Source organism: Mus musculus, chromosome 16 (genome assembly GCF_000001635.26).
Source record: "Mus musculus strain C57BL/6J chromosome 16, GRCm38.p6 C57BL/6J".
Classification (NCBI taxonomy): Eukaryota; Metazoa; Chordata; class Mammalia; order Rodentia; family Muridae; genus Mus; species Mus musculus.
In genome coordinates this window covers 23,288,578-23,312,657 of record NC_000082.6, presented here as the reverse complement: position 1 = coordinate 23,312,657, position 24,080 = coordinate 23,288,578, and the positions used below count along the sequence as shown (strand labels likewise).

The 24,080-nt window shown below is 45.3% G+C and overlaps 1 protein-coding gene across 8 annotated transcripts in view; it reads right to left on the bottom strand.

Annotated features, from left to right (window-relative positions):
* St6gal1 (beta galactoside alpha 2,6 sialyltransferase 1) overlaps window positions 1–24,080 on the bottom strand; it is a 135,622-nt gene that overhangs the window by 47,693 nt on the left and 63,849 nt on the right. The window contains exon 1 of one of the 8 annotated variants that reach the window (NM_001252506.1): window positions 22,020–22,188. The exons of 6 other annotated variants lie outside the window; for them this stretch is intronic. The gene's annotated coding sequence lies outside the window, so the exon portion shown is untranslated. Of the gene's footprint in view, window positions 1–4,469; window positions 4,618–22,019; window positions 22,189–24,080 lie in introns of those variants that run through there. One more of the 8 variants, XM_006521874.1, reaches the window with a different exon arrangement.

The window sequence follows — 24,080 nt, the reverse complement described above, 5'->3', positions numbered from 1 at the left end:
TCACTACACCTGTCACAACGCTCAGCGCTATTCTTCCTCACCAGAAAGTATTCCAGTTGCCAGGCCTCACAGTTCAACCACCTTCTCTAGGACAGCTGAGCAATCCTGTCCTGGCCATGGACTCTCAAGGAAATAACTGCTTTCATTATTCCCAAAGAAATAAACCCAACCGGTAACCCCAGTTTCAGACATGCTCCTTCCAGTCACCACTTCAGCCTTTGGAACTTATTCTGATGATCACCGCAACCTCAACAATCTTCTCAGAGTGCCCCCCTCGACCCTCCTGTCCTCACTTCTTCCTGGCCATCTTAAATCCAATGGTCAATCCTAGGATGACTTCCTTAGCCATTTTCATTACACATCATTTGCTAAATTCCAATGCTGGAGAAAGCCAACTCTCTTAGCATATTTCACTCCTGCAGTTATGCAGCTGAACTAACTAGAAACACACACATGCACACACACAGGCCCACATACATTCACACATTCACAGATGCACACACAGGCACATAGACACACATGCACATATACATAGACTCATTTACTGATCTTCTGTCACACGATTGACCACTGATGGCTATGGGCAGTCTATGCTTAACACTGTCTGGCAGTGATGGTCTCCCCCAAGTGCGCTCACCTACCACTCTTCTGAAGCTTTATCTCCCCTCCTAGCTTCCTTCCACTCTGATGAACTTGCTGTTCCTTATTTGTGAGAACACTAGAATGTTCCGGTACAGAACTTTCTCCACTACACTAACAGCCCACGCAATGTGGGTTTGCCCATATTCCTCTTATTACTAAAAATGAACTGGCTGCATCTAACCTTCAATGACTAGCACTGACCCCCTGGACTCTATATCCTCCTGCCTGATTGAAGAATCAGCTCCATGAAGCCCTCCACGTTCTTCAGCAGGAGTAAGTGTCCCCTTCTCAAAGGCTACTCCATCTTCACATAAAGAGGCTGCTATTCTATCTTAAAAACAAACACTAAACACAAGCCATCTCTCGTGACTCAGGAAGCCCCCACAAACAGTGGAGTCTTGACATCATTAAGAATGGGGCACATAACTCACTGATAAGTGGATATTAGCCCAGAAACTTAGGATACCCAAGATATAAAATACAACTTGCCAAACGCATGAAATTCAAGAAGAACGAAGACCAAAGTGTGGACACTTTACCCTTTCTTAGAAATGGGAACAAAACACCCATGGAAGGAGTTACAGAGACAAAATTTGGAGCTGTGACAAAAGGATGGACCATCTAGTGATTGCCATATGCAGGGATCCATCCCATAATCTGCTTCCAAATGCTGACACCATTGCATACACTAGCAAGATTTTGCTGAAAGGACCCAGATATAGCTCTCTCTTGTGAGACTATGCCGGGGCCTAGCAAACACAAAAGTGGATGCTCACAGTCAGCTATTGGATGGGCCACACAGCCCCCAATGGAGGAAGTAGAGAAAGTACCCAAGGAGCTAAAGGGAACTGCAACCCTATAGGTGGAACAACAATATGAACTAACCAGTACCCCGGTGCTCTTGCCTCTAGCTGCATATGTATCAAAAGATGGCCTAGTCGGCCATCACTGGAAAGAGAGGCCCATTGGACTTGCAAACTTTATATGCCCCAGTACAGGGGAACGCCAGGGCCAAAAAGGGGGAGTGGGTGGGTAGGGGATTGGGGGGGTGGGTATGGGGGACCTTTGGGATAGCATTGAAAATGTAAACGAGGAAATACCTAATTAAAAAAAATTAAAAAAAAAAAGAATGGGGCACATAGACAGCATTTACCCCTCAACCCACTGCACAAGACAATTCAGAGCACACAGCACCACCTATGAATGTCCTTACCGCAAATGCTCAATCTCTATATTGTCAGAGCTTCAAATGCAACTCCAGATAATTAGAAAATATGACGGTCCAGGGCAGGGGGCGGGAACACTTAACATAGTAAATAGGGAGGTTTGCAGGGCTCTGTTTACTAACTCAGAAAATATGGTTTCTGTATGAAAATAGAGCTGGTTTTAACAACAAATAAATAGATAAATGAAACCCAAACATTTTTAAGGTTATAATAGTGATATGTGAGAGATAGACCTTATTTGAACTTTACTTTGAACAACAGCAACAAAAACTCTTTGAGGAGCAATGGAATCACTTGCATATGGAGTGGGTGTTTTTACTCTAAGACGATTTGGGCCAAAAGACAAACAAACAAACAAAGTATAAATGGGAAAAAAATATTTCAAATGTATTTGCCTTAAGCTATATAAGGAAGAAGATTGATCCATAAACTCTTCCCCTCTTGATCAATGGATAAAACTTGAAGAAAAAGTTTATAACAAATAACTGTTTCTATTTTGCTGAAAGAATGAACTATAAAGTCAAACATAGCCTTACATGAGCTACCGTACTGTATGGTTCTAAATAAAGTCACTATATGTCCCCTCTCCCTCCTCCTCCTCCCAGCCTCATTCCTCCTTTCTAGCCCTGCCTCTATTTTCTCTCGTTTGTAGTAAGACTCTCTAAGAAACAGACCATATTCAGTGTCTCCCAATTCCCATCTTCCCTCTCTCACTTGAAAATGCCCCCAACTCCAAGAACCTGCTCTTGTTAGAGGCACCAGGTGGTCCACAACCTGTCTTCCTCTCAGTCAGCCAGCATCAACCCTCTGGGCACCTGTATATCCTTTCTTTTCTTTCTTTCTTTCTTTCTTTCTTTCTTTCTTGCTTTCTTGCTTTCTTGCTTTCTTGCTTTCTTGCTTTCTTGCTTTCTTGCTTTCTTGCTTTCTTGCTTTCTTGCTTTTTTGTTTGTTTATTTTTCAAGACAGGGTTTCTCTGTGTAGCCCTGGCAGTCCTGGAACTCACTCTGTAGACCAGGTTGGCCTCAAACTCAGAAATCCGCCTGCTTCTGCCTCCCAAGTGCTGGGATTAAAGGCGTGCGCCACCTGTACATCCCAGATGTACCTGCCCAGCCTGTACATCCTTTCTTGACATACATGCTTTACTCGGTTCCCGACCTATATTCCTCCTGGGGTTCCTCCATCTTATAGGTCACTGGCTCCTCAGCAGGGTGTAGCTGGTCTCCTCCATATTTAGGCACCAAAATGTCCTCGGTTGTATACACACTTCCCACTGGCTGTATGTGCCTCAGGCTCTGATCTCCCTCCACCCAGTGAGCCGTTTGCACTCAAGACATGTTCAATAAAATCCCTCAAAGGAAGTTCTGATAGAGAGGGGTAGAGGGCTATCAGAATGAGCCTGCAGGTGGCCATGGGAGAGCTGGAATAAGCCGCAGCAGCTGCTTCATGATCTACCCAAGCTGGCAAAATGCCGACTCTTGACTTCTATCTTAGTCATTCTGATCTAAAGAGTCTGTGTTGGGGACAAGCAACTGCATCTAACAAGCTCCACAGATGTTTCTGTTGTTGTTTTGACTCCTGGGAATCAACATCAGGGCCTCGAACCTCTGCCACTGGTCTACACTCCCCTGTCCAATTCTAAAGCAGCTGCTCAGAGTACACCCAGGCTCTGAGGAGCAGGCAGCTAGAGCAAAGCTAACCAAAGTGAAATGTGGAGAGAAGCAAGGATCTGAGAAAGCCTTTCGAGATCCAGGAAGGAAAAAGCACAAGAATCAAGAGTGAGGAACACTTACAGTCATTTAACAAAACCAATATTTTTTTTTGCCTTTTAAAAATGGGGCTAATATTCTAAGTATCCTTCCTCTTGTTTCTTTATAAGCTATTATCGTGTTGTTGGTGATGATGATGCTGATGCAAAAACTATGATACAGGAGAAATGCAGGGGAGGGTAGTCGTACTTTGTTACAAATAGATAGCGATGCCCAACTTTGGAGAAAGTGTGAGCTGGAGCTATTGTTTCAAAACACCAAGTAAACCCTGGCTTTTTCTACCTGTCTGTCTTACTACCTTCGGAGAGCCTTACACTTCATCTGCAAGACATAAACCATACTGAGACAGTCACCTGTCCCAGATGTAATTAACTATTCAATGGTGTGTGTTTGTCACACTGTCTCCCATTCTTGAGACAATGATACTTAAGTGCTTTCTGCTGTGCTAAGGCTCACTTCACGCCTGCAGCAGCCACCATGGTTCCTGAGGAAATACCAGTAGCGCTTGGAACTGTCTGGTTCCAACACCCAAGCTCCAGTTCCACAAAGCGCAAGCCCGAATGAGTCAAGATTAAATCTTTTGCCAGAACACTTCTGACAAGTCTGCTAGCAAGGGCTTGGTGATAAGCAGCAGGAGACCGAGCAGGTCAGTCTCTGAGGAATCTGAGAAGTCAGTAGGTTTAGGAAGGAAGGCATGAGCCCTTTACAGTTTGAGGGCAGCAGCCTTTGTAATGCTTTCCCAAAGTCAAGCTGAATAAGGCTAAGCTTGAGGAAGGTGAGAACTTGCCCACATCAAAGCTTTGAGGATAAAGGAGCTTCTATAAGGTTCTCTTACCAGAGATCTGGTGTTTCCCCAGCCAGGCAGACAGTGATGGAAAGGATGCTGAAGTCTTCAGCAACAGACTATATTCTCACAGTGCTTGCCCAACAGCCTACAGAACAGAACTTGTGGGAGGAGGTCACTGATCCCAAAGCTGGAGTCCCTGACCAAAACCAGATAATATGAACAGATTTAAAAATAAATAATTAAAAATAAAACCCTCCTAGCCATATGCTATCTTCAGCCTTGTACCCTACAGGCAGATGAGCAAATGTCTCATTGTACAGGTCTACTGGACAGGCGCTTGAGGAAAAGCAGCCCTTTCATGCCCCATTAACTCTCCTCCTGTGTAACGCCCACTTCCCAGTCCCAGCAGGCATCTTTCCCAATCTTACCACACCAAACACCAATCTGCATTCTGCTCCATCAATCAAAGGGACTAGACAGGGGAGGGAGGCACAGACAGAGGCTATCTAGAAGGCTGAATAATCACAGCCCTTAGGCAACACATCCACCTTTTACTCACCCCCCCTCCCCCCCCCACACACACACACTTACACCACGCCCCTGTGCTTCAGAAAAATAGAAAACTACGTCTGTCCATCTCCATACCGGGAAGGGGGAGCGTTTCACTTCCTTCTCGTCTCTAAGGTCCCTGCCACATCTTTTTTTCTTCTAAAGTGCTTTATCATTTCCTATGATTTCCCACCAGTTCCCCGACACCTACAGCTTTTCTCAGGTGGGTTTCCATGAGGTCATTAACAGGGATCTAGAATGTGTTAGCTGTGGATCATCCTTGGGAGAACAAAGAATATGCCCTGAAAGAGAACTTCATTAATTCTCAGAATTACCCCACTGCACATGCATATGCGCACGACCGCAGGCAGACACACACACACACACACACACACACACACACACACTTCTTCCAAGAATATATCCGTGTTCAGTACTCTTAGTCTGTAACTGTTGCTTCTGCTCCATTATTTTTTCTCTTCTACCAAGAAACTACAGCATTTGTCTTCTCCCTTGTGCTGTTTCTGGCCAATGCTCTGGCCTGGTGGTATCCCCACAGTCCCTGCTCTGAGTCCTAGAAAATGAGTGCCAGATTTCAAACCACCTCCAGTTGATATCCAATCATTTCAAGGTCAGCAGGTTTTTTGTCGTTGTTGTTTTGTTTTATACCTACCAAAAAAAATCTAAGTCCTAAGAGCATGTGGGGAGGGGAGGAGTCCCAAAGTGTGGAGAGCACAGGCCAGTGCTCACAGTTCAATAGTGGAGACATAGAGGAAGGTCCTGAAGGTGGCCAGAAATTCAACGTCTGCCATGTACTTAGGGGGAAATAAAGAATCCAATCATATACACATGCAGGAGGCACTTTGGAAAGAGAAAACTTCCTCGAAAGATACTGCAGTGGGCAGAGAGACAGAAATGGGTCAGGTGGACCAAAAGCTGGCTGTGTGAGAGGCCTCCACATCATCATAGACAGGCAGGAGGCACAAGGAGGGGCCATGAGGTCTTCTGAAAGAAGAGGGTTCCGGGTGGAAGGAAGAGCAAAAGAGCAGATTTCCTGAGCAGAGGGAAGCCCGTGGTGCTTCCCGAACAATGCCAGGCCTGGAGCTGAGAGCACAGCAGAGCTGGGGGCCTGAGAGCTGTCAGTCAGGTGGGGCTTTAGACTAATGGCTGTGGAGTGCTGTGAGAACATGGGCTTCCTCGGAGGGCATGTGTGAGAAGCTTCACTCTAGCTTCTGTCCAAAGAACCTGCTGTAAGCAGCAAACTGGAGAAAGTACAAAAGGACGGTGTTCCAAGAAGCTGTCTGAACAGTAGCCAGGTCTGGTGACTTATGCCTACAATCTCAACTCGCAAGAGAAGCCTAGGAGGGAGGGGAGAAAGCTCAAGTCTTAGCCCAGGCAACAGTGTGAGGGCCTAAGATGGTGGGGTGGAGACGACTGCTGCTGCTGCTGCTGTTGTTGTTGCTGCTGCTGCTGCTGCTGCTGCTGCTGCTGCTGCTGCTGCTACTGCTGCTACTGCTGCTACTGCTGCTGCTGCTGCTGCTACTGCTGCTGGTGGTAGAAGAAGAAGGTGGGAGAGAGGAAGGAGGAGGAGCTGCTATGTGCTAGCATTTTATGTTACCAAAATCGATCTTATCACCCTGGGAGCCAGGGTACTGACAATCGTCTTCTCTTTGGAGAAATGAGGTTCAGAGTAGTTTTGTGTCATCACTTTAAGATGCCTTTCTATGTTACATAGCAGTTTCCTCCAAATTGGAACATCCATTTGGGGAAGGGAGAGGGAAACTCATGTGACGCCACCCTCCCCAGGGTTACAGAAGCATTGAGCTACTGCTGAACGGGGAGCCTCTGAGCATGTGAGCTGTCAATAGAAGCATCTTGAGATGCTTGGCAGCAGTGCAGAGCTCCGGAGCTGCAACTTCCGTGAGTTATCCCCCCATGCTGGGCTTCTTGGTGATGCATGTGAGGAACCCCTCACCCAAACTCCCATCAGTGATCCCGTTAAAACCTCATTGGTACAGGTGGTAGTGACGCACACCTTTGACGCCAGCACTCGGGAGGCAGAGGCAGGCGGATCTCCGAGTCCGAGACCAGCCTGATCTACAGATTACTTTAATTTTATCATACTATCTAGGGCCACAGCACTGTGAATGCACCCAGTCTAGTATAATTTAATCCTATCTTCCAATCTCAGCAGCGGACACAATCATACCTCCCAGAGAGCAGGTTTCCCTGGCTAACTAAATACCCACAGCCATCCCTCACTTGGCAAAGGTAACTCATTCTAAGCTGATCCAGAAGAGTCCTTGGAAATCAGAGCGTCAGCATCCAAACAGGATTCTAGCGACTGCCAGAGCCTCCCTCCCCGGCTCAGCACTGAGCAGCCAATGCAGAGGAGGCCCTATATCAAAAGAAGCCGTATATGTTAGGGTGTCCACACCAGATGCCTTTCAGATGCAAGGGGGTGCAGTAAAGAAACTGACAACATGACGGCTCCTTGGGATGGTCAAGGGGAAGCTTTTATTGTAGATAAGAGAGGTAAAATATCTAGAAGCATCTGGAAGCATCCAGATCAGAGAAAGAAAGAAGTAGACTGAACATGGACAGCTGACTAGACAGGGCCGGGGGTGGGAGATGGGATGGGAGGGAGGGAGGACAGTGCAAGTAGCCAGGATAGGGATCTATGGAGAGGAAAGCCTGTGAGCAGAGGGAGTCTAAGGCAGAGGAGGAGGTGAGAAGCTCAAAGTTGCTAGCATAGACCTTGAAATGCATAACAGGCCCTTGTAAATCAGGACTAATGGAATCGGAGGCTGGCTAGCATGGACCTCGGATATGCTGATAGGAGCCATGGGTGTATGTTGAGAGCCACATGTCCCTTTTGCCAGAGGTAATGGAACCAGCTGCTTTGGGCAAACAGGAAACAACTTCATTAGTTCCTGAGGGATGCTGGCCTTAAAAAAAAACCAACCTCCCAGAAATTCTCCTCCATAGCTCAGGTTGAGGAGGGCTAGACCCAATTTTGGACAAGTCGGTGGGCCTGCCCCACCGTCTCATTTTAGGAGGAGACCCTTTGGAAAGGACTGGCCTCCCCTTTGGACGGTCAGCAGTACAGTTACAATAGGCAGGAGAATGGGCTCCCTCCGGGTCCCATGTGCTAAACTGCAAGAGAGGGCCAGTTGGCTGCAAAGTAAAGAAAAATTAAGTCAAATGTGAAGAACTTTCTCTTAAGTCTCGGACACGCATGGTGGCAGCACAGAAGTCAGTTCCAGCACTCAGAAAGAGGCCACGGGACAAGGATTGGAGGGAGAGACCAGCTAAGACTACACAGTGAGTTCACTGCCACCCTACGTGCTACAGACCAAGAACGACCCTGCCCCAAAACAACAGTTTTCTCTTAAACCTACAAATAGAAGTATCTCTATTGGAACTTAAGTTTAACTGTGTCTTCTGTGAGAACAGTCACACGGTTATCTTAAGTTAGTGTTATCTTAAGCATCATTTCACCCAGAACCTCCAGAACCAGGGGTCATGTCAATGGAGGGCTGTTCTTGTATTCCACTGTATCTTTGCCCATCTGGGCAAAAGGAAGCCAGGGCCAGAATTGTTTTAAATTACTGTTTTATATGGATGGCTGTTCTGACCACATGCTGATCTGCAAACCATGGGCATGCCTAGTGCCTGTGATTTGTGGTTCCCACTCCACGCCCCATCCCTTACCAGCATGATCGCCCAGGATCAGACATGTGGCCTGAGGGGAAGGAAGGTAGGAATAGGCCCGGAGGTGATGGAGACCTCAGGCAATGATGGCAATGAGTTCAGGGAGGCAGAGTTCAGGGAGGCAGGCTTCATCAAGCAGCTATTTAATTAAGAGAACAAAGGCTACTTAAACCTTTGGGGAGTGGGTAGAGGCTTTGGGGGTGATTTTACATCATTGGCTGGAGCTAAGAAATGCCTTATTTGCATAAGAGGAATCCCAGCTGTTTACTGGACATGGCCGACAGGCTACTGACCACCTCAAGGGTGGCAGGGGTGGGAGGTTGTAAGGCTTTGTGTGCTGGGACATGCAGGCCCAGAGCAGGGAGGGTAAGGTGCTACTCCTGTCAGTCTCAAGATGACATATTGGGGGTTTGGACAGCCTCCACCTCACTCTTGCTCCAGGCCATCACATGGGCTCCGCACGGGCTCCTTGGCCCCACAGTGGTGATCAGAAGTAGAGATCGTGGTAGGTCAGAAGGTGACTACAAATCCCTAGGAACTGGAGTTACTGGCAGTTTTGAGTGGTAGATGCTCAAAAATGAGCCCAAGGTCCACTGGAAGAGCAGTCTATGTCTGGCCTTTAACCCTGAAGCCTTTTCTCCAGCCGACGTCTCCTAAACACCAGCATCACTGAATACAGGTAATCCTACCTCCAGATCACCAAGGTAACAACTGTCCTGCGCTCTCATCTTAGTAAGCTAATGTCTTCCACCAGGTCAAGCCCACACTGGGCACCATGCACAGAGAAAAGGGAAGAGAATTCAGGGAGGAAAGCCTTGCTCTAGTCTGTTAATAGAAGCCCTGTTAACATACTCAGTTGATTCACACTGAACTGGTTGGAAGCTATAAACAGTCCTTAAAGCATTATAATAGGGTGGCCTTCACAGGGGGAATGAGGCCATGCCTAACCTGGGAGGGGGCAAGAGCAATATCCGCAGATGCCTCCGCCCCACCCCAACTCCCCCACCACGGTTGGGGCATGGCTGAGTAAGGGCCTGGCCCAAATACTGTCTCACTAGAGACTCTTCCAAAGGCTTTGCTGGCAGATAGGAAATGGCTGGCCCACAGCATCAGCCCAGGTCTCTGGATGACCTGTCATCAATAGACTCTAATCACCCAAACACAATGGAGCCAGCTGCATCCAAAATCCACACAGCTCAGAGCACTCCTTCCCCCCACCACCACAGGATTGTGAAGGCAGCCTTCCATTTGTTTGAAAAGTCAAGACGCTGAATCCAAGGACCTTGAATGACTTCTGCTGGTAAATGGCAGAGGCAACACTTGAACCCAGGATCCTCTGAACTCAAAGACACTATGTGGTCTCTTTCTTTCTTTTTTTTATATATAACTATTTTATCAACTGCCATTCTCATGTGACTTTCATGGTGAATGTCTTCCAAATTGATTAAATAATTTAATACTGTTTTGTAATGTTGTTTTACCTAATGGAACATTTTATACTTACTCTTTTTAATGATGTGGGAAGTTAGCATATAAATAAATGGATTTGAACATGACATTTTCTTTCTCGTTCACTTTCTCTCCCTACATATAGTCATTATTTCACCTCTGTCTAGTCCTCGTCCTTCTCTCTCCCTGTTCCCTTCCTTCTTGCATCTCACACAAGCACCCAAGCAAACACACAGCACACAAGCACAGTTAAAACTAGCATCTGTATATGAGAGAAGAATGAAGTTTTTCAGGGTCAGGCTTATGTCTTCTAACACAGCGATCAGTGATTTTCCCATCTTGCAGTAATGCTACAGTCCTTTACAGCTGAATAAAAATCCACTAGCTATCCCGTTTTCTCCTCTCCCTCACCTGCCGATGGACATTTAGGTTAGCTTCATGTCTTAGCCTACAGTGAAGAAGGTGGACCACACGTGGATGTGTGAGTGCCCCTGTGGTGTGATGACTTTGCAGCCATCGGGTCTACACCCAGGTGCAGTAGAGCTGAGTCAATGCAGGAGTTCTATTTGTGGCCTTTCAGGAACCTCCACGTTCATTTCTGAAGTGGCTGCACCAGCGCACATCCCACGAACAGTGAAGAAGGGGTCCATTTCCCCATAGCCTTGCCAGCATCTGCTGATTTTTTTTTTCTCAATGATAGCAATTATTGGTCATTTATTCTGATTTCTTCTCTTGAGAATTCTATCCAATCCATTAGCCCATTTCTCAATTGCGTAGAGAGGATGCTTACATTTTTGTCTTTTTTTTTTATTATTTATACTTTAGACACTTTAAAAGCTCAGTTTTTAAACCGCTCAAAATCTCTAAAATAGCCTGTCTATAAAATCCCAGTCTCTTTAACTGTGGACCTCTGTAAAATCAAAACTAGATTAAATACTTTCTTGCTTCAGGAAGGAAGAACCAGGTCCCAGTCACAATCTGAACAAAACAGAACCAAACTGATAGAGTAAATAACTCAGTGTCCACTGCACAAGGCTCACTCGCAGGCTTCCAAACTTCCCTCGGAAGCTTCCAAAAGCTGGGTCTCCATCATCTGCATTTCTCTCAACACTCTTATCTTCCAGACTCCCACAGAACACGCCATTAAGCTCAACAGCTTTTCCAGCCCAAAGTTTAAATGCTATGACAATCCTCCCCAAAACTCCTGGTTAAGCCTGTCTCAACAATTCCCCCAGGACCTGGTACCAGCTTCCGTCTTCCTCTTCCTAAATAACTCTGGCTTAGGCTGACATAAAACTAGCTAGTACAATACTTTACCTTATTCCACAGGGCTCTCACACTGTTAAGACTAGGACCCGGTGCTCCTGGATCTCTGTAAATTCCTTGTATCAGAAGTGAACTTGTAACTCATGGCTCCCAAGGAAAATAAGCAGCTAGTTCCTGCGAAGGACCTTTGCAGCTGTGGATGAATTTCATTCCACAGATGTCAAGTTTGTAGTTATACCTGACTGCATACAAAGGCGGCATTGGGTGCTCTGGGACAATACACAGGGCTCTGTTATCTGTCGCCAGAACACCTCACCTAAGCCATATAAAAGCCCATCAGATCATCAGGGAAAGCTGACCTGAGGATTCGCAAGAGATTTCAAGATGAACTCTCATACGTGTTAACAATAAGCCTACTGTTCTGATATTCTAGGCGTGAAGAGGGTGAAGCCGGGGAACGTGGGATGAGCATTCTTAAAAAGGTCTTTGATTGGCTTTAAGGAGGATTTTGTGGGATTCTTAAAAAGGTCTTTGTTTGGCTTTAAGGAGGCTTGTGCGATTCTCCACATTCACCCTGCAACACTGATATAGCCATGACATCAGTTGGACTTGTCTCCGGCACACAGCACCTGGAAACCTGGTGCTGACCTATCAACTGATGAGCTAAAGCCCAAGACAGAAAGCAGGGAGGCCCTGACAAGGCCCAAGCTGGGGAATTTGTGATAAACATCATTGAAACCACACCCTAGATAGACACAGGTGACACTAGATTCGGATTTCTGCTTTATTATTCGATATCTGGGACCTCTTAGGTGGATAACAGGACCATCCCAGGACTTTCTTTTCCTGCTGTAAAATATGTGCACGTGGACCCCCCCAAAAGTAGACAGCAGTGACAAGGAGCCTGGAGCCCAGCCCAGCTGCTGTGGGATGCAGAAGTCTTCCTTTCTAAGATGAGATGGTACTTCAGGGAGTGCCCTGAGTCAATATTTCCCTTTGGCTTAATTTGGTTAAAACCAATATTTGCCCTTTACATTTTTCCTGTTTCAAAAACCACCCCGTGGCAAAGGAAATAAGAATGCAAGCCCGCAGAGGGATGGCACTGAAGCCAACAGAAAGGTGAACTATAGAGTAACCACAAAACAGTGCACATAGGTGGAGTGTGTTGGTTATTAAGTCAAGTCACTGAATCCCCATTCTCTTTGGAAGCCACCCTCTGTTGTCTGCTTGAGAGGGAAAAAAACTGGGGGAATTTGTGATTCCTATCTCAGAGCTAAGATCTGTGACACATGCCTATACTTTTGGGTACTCAAAAAGTTGGGGCAGGAAGTTCACTGAAGTCCAGGAATTCAAACCAAGTATACAACACAGTGAGAATCATGTCTTATGCCTGCAATTCCAACCTAGTGAGCTGGGCAAGAGAATCATGAGTTCAAAGCCTTGGCTTATATAGTAAGTCTGTCTCTGACCCCCCCTCCCCCGCTTCTTGCTCTCTCACTCTCTTTCTCTCAAACGCATACACAAAATCAAAATAGTAATAATTCTCCATAGTCATAGAATTATGGTGAAATGCAGAGGAAGCAAGACATCAGAGTTTATCAGGCAGACATGGGGAATCTGTGTTACGCTAAGTTTCTCCAAACCAGTGCTATTACTGTTTTTCTCTCTCTGCAGAGCCACAGAAAAAAGCATAGACAATGCTCTGTCCAGTTTACACACAGCTCTGGGGTTGGGGCTCGGGGAGAGGCTCCTTCCATTAATATGCTCGGGGATTGTGAACTGGGGTGAAGTCATTTCTCTCATATCCATGAGAATGTGGCCCCTTTCGCCCTGTTTCTGTGTCCACGCCATAATGCACAGAACAGGAGGGGACCACCCACTCAGGACAGGAAAAGACAGTCTACCCAACTCCTTACAACAGAACCCAACTCACCCTGGATTTTTCTTCAGCTTAGAAACCAGGTCAGCCAGACCTTCACCATCTCCCACTTCCTTCAAGCTCCTATCCAGGAGCCTGCCCAGGAAAGAAACTAGGTGTCACTGAACTGATCTGGAGAGAAACCAAGCAGCCTGAGGCCGGCCACTCAGTCCTGACTCCAGGAGAGTGTGGGGCAGTGTTGTTAAGGTTTGCTGGCTCCACCACTCACCTGTGTCCAGATCATGTCAAGGATGCCCATGGTCCCCACCAAGAAGTCTCTTGGTCTGCAGACAGTTAAAGAGTCGCTGCGGCCCCATTTTGTATTTTCAGTGTTCCCAGCCTACAGGTGTGTGCCTCTACAGAAATACATCCCCCTTGAAGCACTGAGCCTGAAGAGTGAGGCCAGAGGGAAGCCATTGACTGAAGTAGGGACTTGGTTTTGGCTGAGTTGCCCTGCAAAGACTGTGATCCAGAGATAAACCTTGCTCTAGTAAATAAGGCAAGACACTGTCAAGTAAAATCACCTGAAATCCCATGCAGTCCTCCACATCAATGACTGTGAGGGGTGTGCCACTAACTGTAAGAACCATCAGTGATCAGAATTAGCTCCCAGACCATCTAATTCCTCAAGACGGATTTCCTGGCTGGTGTTAGTGGTTGCCTCGATGCCCAGTGGGGAATGAAAGTTGCAGCCTGCCCAGTGGTGAAGACTGAGAGATGAAGAGACAGTGATCCAATGCCCAGCAGAGATTCCTGAAGAGCCTTCTCTGTAAGACGGAACCCAGGGCTCAGACAACCATAGTGGCTCCTGTATGAGAGTGCATTGTTCATCTTGAGACTCAGACAAGAAAAGCTACCATCTTCACTTTGCCCACTGACCACCAGGCTTGCTCCCTATAGAATGTTCTTATAGAGGAAAACTGCACAAAATGCACAGGCAGTAAGTGCCAAGGCCAGGATTTGAACTCTGGGCTGCATGTGTCAGTATTTGCCTCTCTTCTCCAAAGTGAAGACTGGGGAGGGAACAATAAAGCCATGGGCTTCCACTTGTCTCACCTAACTCAATGGCAAGCTAGGGTTAAGTACCATTAAGAATTAAAGAAATGCATATTAAAATACGCTGCACTCTGCCCACTGCTTATATGTGTCTTAGAGCTGTACAGGGTAATTGGGGAAATAGTGAGCAACTCTGAAAGGCGACTTTGCACAGCACATCCAAGCACTTCAAAATACCCATCCAACGGGCAATTCTCCTATACAAAGGAGAAATGGCAAGAGTTCTGAGACTCGATGTTTTTTTAAACCTCGGTTTACTTAAAATCTGAAACAACCCCCAACTCAACAAAAGAATTATTAAACACATGGAATATCCACACATGGAACAGCATTTTAAAAATTAAAAATCACATTTTTGAAGAGTCTTTAAAGATTTAATGAAAATGGCCCATGTATAAAAAGGCAGCATACCTGGCACCTCCTCACGGCCAGCCTGTCTCTCAGAACTACCTGCCCCAGGCAAGCTGAGCTAATCCTGGCACAGTGTGATCAACACCCATAAATGTCAGAATGCCTGCCTTCTTTAAAAATATAATATTGAGCCAGGCAGTGGTGGTACATGCCTTTAATCCCAGCACTTGGGAGGCAGAAGCAGGCGGACTTCTGAGTTCGAGGCCAGCCTGGTCTACAGAGTGAGTTCCAGGGCAGACAAGGCTACACAGAGAAACCCTGTCTCGAATTAAAAAAAAAAAAAAAAAAAATAGTGTACCATTTTCAAGCTAAAATTTTAATGCATTTATGGTGTTTTTAAACAAAATAAGAAAATGCTCCAAATATAGCGTCAATTAATGAGAAAAACCTCACAAAACTCTATTATCTTACTTGAAAGAAAAAAAAAGGAAGAAAATGGTTGGGAAGGTGGGTGATGAACTAAGAACAATGGCTGTTCCTGCAGGGGATCGGGGTTCAGTCCCTAGCTACATCAGGTGGCTCACCAGCACCTGTCACCCCAGCTCCATGCTAGCTTCTGGCCTTTGCTGGCACTGCACACAAGGGTTGTACATATAGCTAGGCAAGCACGCACGTAAGAATACAAATGAATAATAAATAAATAAATGTAAAAGGAAGAAAGGATGAGAGGAAGAAGAAAAAGCAGCAGAGGGAGGAAAGGAGGAGTGGACAGAGGCTCAGGAGACAGCAGACAGATGTGTCTATTCACTGAGAAAAATGAACTGGTGGATGCACATCCAGAAATATTGGTGCTCTTCTGTGGTCACCCCCATGTACATGAGATCACAGGCACTTTGTTTACTTCTGCATGTGTTTACTAGTGAACACATCAACTATTATTGTGACTTCTCTCTTTCGGTTCGTGAATTCCGACTTCCCCTCACTCCCTTGGACTTAAGAGCAGGGACAGCAGAGAGCCTTGGAGCTGTGTAGCAGTTTCTTTCAAAATTGAAAGACTGAAACATTCTAGCCTTCAGGGAAGCTGCCTGATGACAGAAGGTAAACAACTTAAAATAGGCTCAGGAAGTCCCTGAAACTGACAGGATTTACTAGGCTCTTCCCCACCCCCCAACCCTCAAGAGTCAACAGTACCAGTCAGGTTCACTCTCACACAAGCCAAGCTGTAGAAAAGACTCTCAGATCGGACAAGCTGCCTGGAAGAAGCAGAAACAAACCAGCAGGCTTGATTCTAAAGCACCCAAGCACTTCTCCCTGACTTCACCCTGTCTGAAATTATGGAGATTCTACAATTTGACATTTTATTTCTCCATATTTGAGACAGTTATAGCCATTCTTCAAGTACTTCCCCTACACCAATATCTTTATATTCACCTTCTAGAAGGGATTCCAACAACACATATATCCAACCTTTTGATGTTATCCTACGAAACACTGGTTTTCCCACATTATTTTTCTGTTTTCTTTACACCTGCCTTCAAGCTTACTGACTCTTCTGTCATCTATTCTACAGCTAAGCCAACCACCCGGTAGATGAGTTATTTCAGATGTCATTGTTTTCGTTTAAAGTTTCATCTAGTTGTTTTGTTCTAGTTTCTATTTCTCTGCTGAGAATTTCAGTTTTTTCGATTACTTTCAAGACTAGATCCAAAAGCTGCCTCAACCCCATCTGAATCATCTCTTGGACACACTAATTATCATTCTCTTTAAGCACTGTTTGAATATTCTTGCTGCTATTTTTTAATATTGAGTGACGTCAAGCTTGAGTTATAGTCTGGACATTTGAATACTATGTTATGAGATGCTGGGTCCTGTTAAACTCCTCAGAGAAATGTGGGTCCTGTTTGTTTTGGCAGGCAATACACTGCCAACTCTGCCGCCTTCCCTTTTATAAGTGGCAGCTGACATCAGTTCAGATTTCAAAACCTCAGCTACGCTGCTCATACTTGCCTTTCACAAGTGCCACTTGAGGAGCTGTCTAGGACTTGGCCGTGACTAATGCCGAAAATTTCAAAGCTTCTATAGTACACCTTAGGGTCTGCTGCAAGTGGACACATCCTTAGTGTACACAGGAGCTCTTTGACTCCATGCAGTGGTAACATTAGCATGTCTCCTTCACCATCTCTCTCTCCATGGCCCGTCCTCACACTTCCTGGCTTCCATTGTCTCCTTCCTAGGTTCCCATAGTTCATCACAGAAGCTCGGCCTTCCATGGTGTAATTCTCTGAGACAGGATTGTACTGAGTTCAAGTTCTGACTCCTGGGCCCGTCCTATCTGCTGTTTTCCAGCATTCTCACCAGTGAGGCTGATTTGTGTATAATGAGCTACAGCAAAAAAAACCAAACCCCAGTTTCTTCTTGCTTCTTCTGCTTTTGTTTTTTTTTTTTTCAGTGTAAATGTTGTGCAGGTTTCCTCTCACATCCAACACAAGCAGCAGTCCTACACCAGACACCAGCGAGGAGTCCCTGAATTCCATAGACTCTGGGAGTGCCTGAGGATAGCATCAGCTCTCTTGGTTCTCTTAGTCACTCTTACTGACAAGGTTTCCAGTGAAGACGTACAATGGTGGCTAAGATGGACCGTGGAATCAGACTGCCTAAGTCCCAGCTCTGCTGACCCTTGGAAGTTTGACCTTGGACAAAGTCAAACATGCTTTAGTCTCTATACAAATCAAATAATGGTAATAATTATACTTCCTAGAGCTTTTTTTTTTTTTTTTTTAAGATTAAAAGAGTTGCGACCTGACAGTCATAAAAGACCTAGAAAATGTAAGTATCCTCGGAGTCTTACGGGCTGCCACAGTTCATGCCCCAAAGCAGCCCCTGTGCAGGAAAGGGGACAAGAGCTTGCAAGGAGTCCAGGTTCACCTCCTCTAATTCACTGAAAGCGAAAGCCACTTTTGTTATGAAAAAAAATCTCAAATTGAATTGTCTGTGGATCTTCTGGAAAACCCCATGGCAGAGGGGAGGGAGGTGATTCTATGAGGTGGCTCAAGACATCTGTGCTCTGGAACGGCCCTGTTTTGGGTAGGAGTCCTTTATTCTAAATCATGACACACAGATAACATACTTTACATAGACATAGCTGGCAATGGCCTTGATGAAAGTCCAGCGGAATGGGGTCATTTCTCTAGTTACCTTACAACCCTAAACAGAAACAAAGTCTTTAAGTCTAAGTCTTTGTGCTGTCTCGTAGGGCCTTGCATGACTTTTAGTTGTGGCCTCCAGAAGCTACTGGCTGAAGGCCCTCACTTTCCAGCCATCCTGAGCAGAGGTCAGCCCTCCCATCCCCTCATCATTGACCTCAAATGTTTATCTTCTCACCATGCTTCCACATGTCTCCCTTCCAGGCAGAATGCTTCTCAGACTTTCCCAGAGAAAGTGACCTTCCTGCCCTGATCTGTCCACTGCCCTCTGTACACAAGTCAGGATTGCTTTTCAGTGGGTAGTTCTGTCCTGTCCTAATTGGCCAGAGCCCTATGAACACAAGCCAGGATCGATTGACATTGGGTGGCCAATGCCTAGCCCACGTGTTTTTGTCTCTGTTTTACTGATCTCAAAGTCAAGCTGGAGTCCACGACCACACTACCTTGATAATATCCAGTCTCAAAATCAAAGCAAGAGTATAGTAATCAGTTGTATTAAAATATAAGGGACTATATGGTTAAATGTCAGAATTTGCTACATATAAAGGCAAGCAGTATTTCATGAAATTTTGTCTCTTAACAGATAATGAAAAAAAATGGCTAAAATGGCTACAAATGGGTGCTACATCGAAAAATCCCACAGACCAGAGTCAAAGTAGACATTCTTGCTTACAGCCCTCTCTATTTCTGAAACTTCTAGATTATTTTGAAACAAATGTCATGCACTATTCCATTCACAAAGTCTCTACTGTATATGTCTTTAAAAACAAAAGCTTCTACCAGGTGTGGTGACACGTGCCTTTAGTCCCAGTACAGAGGCAGGTGGATCTCTGTGAGTTCAAGGCCAGCCTGGTCTACAGAGTGAGTTCCAAGACCGTCAGGGCTACACAGAGAAACCCTGTTTTGAAAAACAACAACAGCCAAAAAGCATTTTTTTTTAAGCGTTGTTTATTGTTTGCGGAAGTAAAAGTAAAAACATGTAAGGGTCACAAGCTCAAAGAGAGGGATACTGGTTCATCTACAGCCATGTTCTCAGGTCTGGGACTCAGCACATGCTGACTAGCGGAAGGAAGAAGAGAAGAGAGGTAGGAAAACCACAAAGGAGGAGAAAAACCAGTCTCTTCTCTTAGCTTTGAATCATGAAAATACTATTGATAAACTTCTGAGAAGCAGAGAAATAAAGCAAGCACTAGCTAATGTTTTTGACCTCAACCAGGGTTTCTGTATTTGTCAACTAACCCCTGGGGGCACTACACTTAACACAGCTTATAGCACTGTTCAAATAAAAGCTTTTGTCCATGCCTGACTCAAAAAAATGTCTTATGAGCCAGCAGTATTGCAATTTCCCTCCCTTCTCGAGGGTTTAACATGGAACACTTTGGTCTACTTTCTCTCCACTGCCTTCTGCTCTTCCTTCAGCATTGTCTATGAAGGCCCAAGCAGGAGAGTCTCCACAAGCATGAGTCCCTTGAGGAAGTGTTCTAGTAACTGTCCTAAAAGACCATCTTCATGGAGAGTGTCATGTTTAATTCCTGGGACAGAGCTTTTCTGTAAGCAAACGTTTTACTGGGTGAGGAGGATTAAGCATTTGCATGGGGTCTTACAAAAGGAGATAAATTCAAAGATTTGAGTTCCTTGTCCTAAAGACAAATTTTATAGTGTTTGATAGTCAAGGCTCATCTTGACATTTCTCCCATGTTCAGGATGTCACAGAGGACCCTCTGTGAAGACCACAGAAAAGTCAGGAGAATGTCGAAGAACTTCCCTGTCTCTAGAACACAAACGCATGCTTCCCTTGTCGCCCTTCTGGGAAAAGTGTTTACAAATTTGTGTTTACAAATTTTAAATCAGGTCTGACCTGGCCAAGTCACTAACTTTGGGACGGGCGGAGGGCCACTCTCAGGAAAAGTTGACGGGCTTCCTAGATCATACCCTTAGAGCAGTGATTCTCACCCTTCCTGACGCTGTGTCCCTTCAATACACTGGTGACCCCCAGCCACAAGAATTATTTTCATAACTGTAATGTTGCTTCTGCTATGAATGATAATATAATGTAAATACCTGTGTTTTCCAAGGGTCTTTAGGTGACCCATGTTGAAAGGGTTGAAAGCCACTCCCTTAAGGTCATTTCTCTGCATGAAAGGAGCCCCTCTTGTCCCCCCAGAGCCCTTAAAGACCAAAGGAAACAAGTGTTTTGGCAGTGATTAACCAGTGCGTAGGTATAGAGGGAACTTCAAAAATGACTTATAATTATATCCTGCAAGGCTATACCTACACTTCTCTGGTATGCAGGAGGCTGACAATCATCCTTCTAAAACCCAGGGGGCCCCACCCTCTCAGGAAGGGGAAGGGGCTGGGGGAGGAGAAAATGGGAGGGGACAGCAATCTGGATGGGAAGTGAATAAATAAATAAATTTTAAAATTATAAAAAAATAAATAAAACAAAAAATACAAAGTGTAAGAAGTTCATAGATACTTGGCAAATATGTCCTGGACTCCATTTTTAGTTGAGAAAGGCCAAACGCCCTGTACAACTATTACGTCTCAGTTCACAGAAACATTTGACGAAAGATGGGCGCAGTTGCCCTGAAAACTTCAGGACGTCACTGGGAGTCATTACCAAAAGGCTAAAAGCAACAGAAATAAACTTTTGCTCATGATTTTGAAGATTTGATTTTAAAACAATTTGCCCCCATCAGGTTACGAGGGTCAGCTTTATGTCAACTTAATGACTCCACATATAGCCAGTCAAACATTACCCTGGATATGTCTACTTGCAAGAGATTACTATTTTGCACTGAGCATGAGCTCAGTGAACTGCCCTTCCCAGTGGGAGGGCCTCACGTAGTCAAAGGCTTATTTTTATATACAGCAGAAAGGCTGAGCTGCTCACAAGCAAAAAGCAATTCCTCCTGCCTACAGCTAAGCCACCAAGGGCTTTTCTTGCCCAAAACGTCATCTCTTCCTGGGTTTTATGCCTTCTGGCATTTGGTCAAGAGACTCTGTCATCATTCCCAATCCTTAGACCAAACGCAGACCATAACTTCATCTTTGGCTCTCTTGTGTCCCCAGCCTGCCAACTGCCGATCTGGAGACATTTCAACCCTCTCAAAAGCATAAACCAATTCCTGGGAGGTTGGGTGGAAGACCGTTGATTCTGTTTCTAGCTTAATACTTTGATCAAAAACTTCAATAGACTCTCAATCAAAATCCCAGCCAGTATTTTCTGGAAATCAACGGCAAGCTAATTCTAAACTAAGAGAAAAATATTTGAAAAATCCAAAGTGGCAGTCTTAAGGGATGAGTGTGAAAGGGCTTTACCTCATGAAACTACCACAACCAAAAAGAAAGGCACAGAGAAAGAGACCCATGAACATCAGATTCTAGAACAGTACCACACACATATATTCACATCATTTCTTAGAATAGTACCAATGGAACTCAGTGGAGAAAAAAAAAAAAAAGACTGAGTAAATTATCCTGGTATCTAGGTAGCTATACAGAAACAGAGAAAACCCTCACCACTGTATCCAGAAGACGAATTTGAGGCAGATCCCAAGTTAGTTACGTTTCTCTGCGACCAAATACCCAATGGAAACAAAGCAGGAGGATTTATTTTTGCTCAGGGTTTCAGATGCTTTGATCCTCCAGCACACGGCCCCGTGAGCTTGGTCAGAAAGTCCTGACGGCAGGAGCGTGAGGCAGAGGCTATTCTTCACATTGCACAAGCAGAAAACAGACAGAAGAGGGGCATCTGTGTAGGAGGCAGGGCAAGAAATAGCCCTAAGGACATAAGCATGGCAATGTACTTCTTCCCACTAGGCCCTACCTCTACCTTCCACCACCTCCCTACAATACTACCATTTATGAACCCATCAGGGGATCACCTCAATCAGATCGAGCCCTCGTGACCTGACTCCAGAACACAAGCGCGTGTTTCACAAATCCCCCAGCTGTTTCTTCTTCCAACCAAACTGATCATCAAGAGTAAACATCACACTCTCCTTTTACTTAAGACTGCATGCAAAAAAGGGAAAAGAGGCCTGTTTCTGACCTTCGGAGCAGGAAGGTTGAAGAAGGAAACAGTCATACCTTTTTTGAAGTGCCCAGAGTCAGCTTTTAGCCACAAAACAGAGGCAGACAAACCCAGAGCTTTCGTGGCCCAAAATCCCTAGCAAGGGGAACCGGTGTAGAGAAATTGTTGAGATAGATGCTGAGGGCGAGAAGTTGTGTAGGCTTGTGAATGAACTGGAGTAAGGGATTAGCCAATGATTCACAGAGGACAAGGTCGTCTGGGCGAAGGGGAAAGCCCTTGGCACTTCCCAGCATAATTATTGCGTAAGTGGATGATACCTCTGACCTATCCCTGGCCTCTTGTCAGGACTACTCATCTTCTAACAGATATTCAATATCTCCAACCAATAATCGCAAGTTCATCTGTGCAGCCCAGCAAACACGCACAGCCAAGCACCCAGCCCACACATCACAGCATCCCCAAGTATCTCTGCACCCGGGGGAGAGGAACAAAGAGGAAGAAAAATACGGCTGCAAGGTGGCCTGCATTTGGAGGGGCTAGAAGAAAGTCTAGATGTTCCTGGGAATACCCCTGGGGACACACAGCTCAACCCAGATGTGAAGAGCCTGGCACTGGGGAAGAAGGGAGCAGATGAGCCTCTTTGATCATTTTTCTGTGCTTCCTATAGAGCAAGACATATCCCTTATACACATCTTCGATAAGAGCTGCTGAGCTAAGCCCATGACATTTTCCATACGCCCCAACAGTTTCTTTGAAAGCTATCTGTGGGGAAAGTCACCAAACAAAGGAACATATCAAGTAGGATGCTCTTTCTATGTAATCTTGCAAAGGTATCTCAATGGAACTTTGTCTTTAAAAAAAAAAAAAATCTTGACTACCACCCAACTTGATTTGTGACAGCCTCCACACCTACAACATGGGCTCAAAACAGTCCACAGCACTAAATACAGTCAAAACCAAGGACTGTGGCTAGACTGCTCTTTATAAAGAACTGAGAATGGGTGTCCTTTTGTTGTTGTGTTCAGCAAGGGCCTTTGGCATGCAGGTTGTGGTGTTAAATGCTCTGACTATGGTTCCTCACTCATACACCTTGATGAAAACAAGCGCTACAATCCTACTTACAGACGTCAATCAGAAGAGAGCATTGGATGAGAGGCGGAGCCTGTGACTGCATTGTTACTAGGACTTTTCTGTATGAACAATGAAACCCTTACAACAATGGTATACGTAGAGACGCTACTGTCGTCTATTTTACTATTTTATTTTTGAGACACAACGTGGCCATGCATTCCAGGTCTTAAACTCACAGCCTCAGCATAAGAGTTCTGGAATTACACGGGTGAACTACCACACTCTCTCTTATGTCTATTTAGAGGGGTGGAAAAATGAGATTAAAAGCAGAGTAAATAATCTATCCAAAGACTTCCATCTGTGCCTCCAAAGCCCGTGTCAGAGCCATAGGCTATGGGGCCACAGAAGCAGACAGACAGCCCCTCCTCTTTCCTAAGGTTTGTAGAATTTGGAATGAAGTCCTGCCCTATTTCTGTGCAGCCGTGGAAGGCTGAGGCTTCACCTAGGGTCACACCATTACCAGTCAGATGACCCTATAGTCAGTTGCAAGATGGAACTGACTAATTGGGTTTCTGGAGAAAAGGGCATCTCCCAGCTAACAGTGGTCTCAGCATCAGTGGTTAAGTTATTCTGGTGATACTAAAAAGCAATGTGGCAAAGGACCCACAAGTGCAAGACACTTGTCCTTCAGTTAAACTGGATAAAACATGGCATAAAGTTTTCATACCTGTTGCTAATAAAGCCCGAGTGTCACCCAGAGGTAGGGAAGCTAAGTAGCGCCCAACTAACATCTAAAAACCTGAGCGCTCTCTGGGTGCTAAATCCAAAGACTTAGTGCTTATTATAATTTACAGTTCAAAGGTCAAAAAGATCATGAGTGGACGGTTGCACGCTATAGCACCAAAACTGAGGTCAAATATCAAAGCAACTTAAATATCCACAGAAATAAGCAAATTATAATACAGAATTCTAGATCCTCCTAGGAAACTGCTAGTCTATCACCAACACTACCTAGCTGGAAAACGTTTATAACAAATGGGAGGAAA